The sequence below is a fragment of the Mus caroli genome, unplaced genomic scaffold, assembly GCF_900094665.2.
Source record: "Mus caroli unplaced genomic scaffold, CAROLI_EIJ_v1.1 scaffold_15006_1, whole genome shotgun sequence".
NCBI classification, from domain to species: Eukaryota; Metazoa; Chordata; class Mammalia; order Rodentia; family Muridae; genus Mus; species Mus caroli.
In genome coordinates, this window is record NW_018389221.1 from 28,530 (window position 1) to 32,464 (window position 3,935).

At 37.0% G+C, this 3,935-nt stretch overlaps 1 non-coding gene across 1 annotated transcript; it reads left to right on the forward strand.

The window, feature by feature from the left end:
- Positions 1-1,099: 1,099 nt before the first annotated feature.
- On the forward strand, positions 1,100-1,237 carry LOC115030284. The gene has a single exon (XR_003835872.1). It is a non-coding gene; the product is annotated as a small nucleolar RNA SNORA17 (small nucleolar RNA).
- Positions 1,238-3,935: the final 2,698 nt, after the last annotated feature.

A 3,935-nucleotide genomic window follows, 5' to 3' on the forward strand; every position in this document is an offset into this window, starting at 1 on the left:
CGGTACTAATGTTAATACTAATTTTAACCCTAGCAACAATCATAGTCCTAAACCTTGCACTAATCAAAACCATTGCATAAACATACCCTTAACCCTAACACAAAAGAAACCTCTTTATCTGTTAGAAACGTAACTTAAACCATCTTGTGTAACTTGGAATAATGTGAGCTTGAGTTTGCACTGATAAAAGGTAACCCTCAGAAGCAAGTCCCAGGCAGTTCACCCAGCACTTCAGATTGGAGCCTAGTCTTGAACAGGCCTAGATTGCTAATGAACCAATGCCCAGGTGAGGATACTAATAATATTAGTATACAAATTCATAAATCAAGGAAACTCAACATAGATATTTGAAAGTAATTACAATAAAACCTCTACATACACTAAGGATAGAAGAATTGCTCCTCTACATTACAAAGCATACAAGTAAATAGACAATATATCTGTCTTCATACAATGAACTGCTTTATTTAAAAAATGAATGTATGTATTGCATGATCCTAAGAATATTATGTACATGCCTAGTACAATCAAAGGACAGAAGACGATGTGAGAACTGAAACTGAAATTAAAGATAGGTATGGGATGGTTAAGAGCACAGACAAGTCCCGAGTTCAATTCCCAGCGACCATATGATAACTCACAACCATCTGTAATGGTATCACATTCCCTCTTCTGGTGTGTGTGTATGTGTGTGTGTGTGTGTGTGTGTGTGTGTGTGTGTGTGAGTGAACACACAGAACTCATATATATTAAATAAATAAATAATAAAAAACAGATATAAGTCACCGTCTGAGGGCTGAGAATCAAACCCATGTCCCTTTCAAGATAAACAAATGCTCTTATCCACTAGGCTTTCTCTCCAGTCCCATAAATGAGATTTAATTGTGTATCATCTTCAGTTTGCTAATAAGCTCAATATAATGCAAATAGTATTCCTGAAAGAGTTTCAAAAAATTGGCAAACTCAGTCTCGAATTTATAGAGACAGTCAAAGGACAGCATAACTAGGAAAACTGGAACCCTTGAAAGGTGACATTATATCTTCTGACTTTATTATTCTCTTTTGCATGAAATTAGAGTGATCAGGACTGTTGTGCACTCCTGCCTTCCAGAGGCATTGCAGGTGTGTATTTTGTGTCATACGTACTTTAGTAGGAGGCAGAGTAGATGGAGGCTATGTCTATGCTCAGCTCACTGTCCTGACCTATGAACGTCTGAATGATTAGTTGCCTAACATTCCCTGAAAGAAGTAAGCCTAAGAAGACATGCCTGTCATGAGGCAGTCAGTCTTCCAGGATGGGAAGCCAGAGACTAAAAGGATCCTACCTATGACCAGGGGCATGGGCATGAGTGAGCATAAGACAGACAATACTTTCAAGGGGATGCTCAGGTGGACAAGGTGGGGAATGAGCCCAAAGTGACAACCAGACAAAAACCATGAGGCCTAGAGAGGGAACTGGCCTCTTAAAAACATTTTCTTTAGATTTTTGCTGTTCTTGAAGACCAGCCTTAGGTCATGGTGATCTGATAGGATGCATGGTATTATTTCAATCTTCTTGTATCTTTTGAGGGTTGTTTTGTGACAAATTATATAGTCATCCATTGAAGAGAGGGGGGTGTTGAATTCTCCCACTATTACTGTGTAGGGTGCAGTGTGTGCTTTGAGCTTTAGTAAAGTTTCTTTTATGAATGTGCGTGACACAGGGAAACTAACAGAAGCTACGAAACAAATGGCTTTAACAGATATCTCTAGAACATTTATCCTAAACAAAAGGATATACCTTCTTCTCAGCACCTCATGGTACCCTCTCCAAAATTGATCAGTCAAAAAACAGGACTCAACAGATACAAAAATATTGAAATTGTCCCATGCATCCTATCAGATCATTACGAACTGAGGCTGGTCTTCAACAACAAAATAAACAATAGAAAGCCCACATACATGTGGAAGCTGGACAACACTCTACTTAATGATAACTTATTCAAAGAAGAATTAAAGAAAGAAATTAAAGAGTTTATAGGATTTAATGAAATTGAAGCCAAAACATTCCCAGTCTTATTGGACACAATGAAAGCAGTGCTAAGTGGAAAACTCATAGCTCTGAGTGCCTCCAAAAAGAAATAGGAGAAAGCATACATTAGCAGCTTGACAGCACACCTGAAACCTGTAAATAAAAAAGAAGAAAATATACCCAAGAGGACTAGACAGCAGGAAATAATCAAATTCAGGCCTGAAATCAACCAATAAGAAACAAAAAGAACTATGCAAAGTATCAACAAAACCAGGAACAGGTTCTTTGAGGAAATCAACAAGATAGATAAACCCTTATCCAGACTAACCAGAGGGCACAGAGACAGCATCTAAATTAATAAAATCAGAAATAAAAACAGAGATAAAACAATGAAATATATCTTAAAATAATTATTCAATTTTTTCAATATTAACAGTTGAAAATATTAAAATCATGTTCTAAAGAGAGGAACATTTGCACAGAGTATTTTCACTCTCCTGTAGTTTTGTATTTTTATATGAAAAATTCAGGATTTGAACATGAAAATGAGAATTAGTTACTGAAAATGACAAAATATTGTTGACCATTCAAAAAATATGCTTACTTCTAAACCAAAATTAAAAAGCTCTTTTGAGTACTTCAATTTATGTAGCAAGTTGCATATGAACACAAGGTAGCAAGAAATTACAAAAAACAAAATGCACATGTAAACACAGGCATGAATGCATGCATAGGCACACACATATGTGTATGTATATATACATATATATGTATGAATACATATGTGTACTTATGTACAGAGTAATACATATATTGAAAAGTAAGGTATATTTTGTAATTATAAGTATAAATCTACAAGTCAGACAAAAATACTACAAAGAAAAAATAACTCTCTGTAGAAAAGTTAAAGGAAAACACATGAAGAACAAACCCAACTCTACATGAAATTATATATTCATATAATTTGATAGAGAGTATAATTAATTAATTCAATAAAATGTTCCAAGAGAGTGGACATATAGAGAGAATGAGTTAAAATACATGTGTTTATTTACTGAAAACACAGACTATTTATTTGCCCTGAGGCAAATAAATGCAAATGAGCTCATGAATAATATGTAAGTTCTTTCAATTTCCTCATTTATTTTATTATAAAAGCTATCAACTAAAGAGAAGGCTGTGAGCAAGGTGCAGAATTTCCTGCCTCTGTTTGACAACGTCCTGTGCATGTGTAACCATTTGAAAATAGAAAAATTAAAAAGCCTATTGGATCCGGGCACCTTCCCTGCCAGAGGATAGGTGTCAGCCCGGCCTCGGGTGGGCTTTGCCATAGCATCTACAGGAGACATCTTGGTTCTGGAACTCCACCGAGACTAGTCTGCACAGGTGAGAGTGTGGACTACAGAAGCTAACAGCTTTTGTGACAGGCTAAAGCAACACAGTTTCTGGGACAGGTCCTGTTTTGGACCTTCATCTTCGGCCAGGAGGGAGGTCTGAATGCCAGATATCTGTGCACCTTCCCTATAAGAGGAGAGCTTGCCTGCAGAGCATGCTCTAACCACTGAAACTCAGAGGAGAGAGCTCGTCTCACAGGTCTACTGATAGAGGCTAACAGAATCACGAGAGGAACAATCTCTGACCAGAGACAACTATAACAACTAACTCCAGAGATTACCAGATGGCGAAAGAAAAACTTAAGAATCTTACTAACAGAAACCAAGACGATTCACCATCATAAGAATCCAGCACTCCCACCTCGCCCAGTCCAGGGCACATCCCGAAACAACACACCCGAAAAGCTAGACCCGGATTTAAAAGCATATCTTATGATGATGGTAGAGGACATCAAGAAGGACTTTAATAACTCACTTAAAGAAATACAGGAGAACACTGCTAAACAGGTAAAAGACCTTAAAGAGGAAGC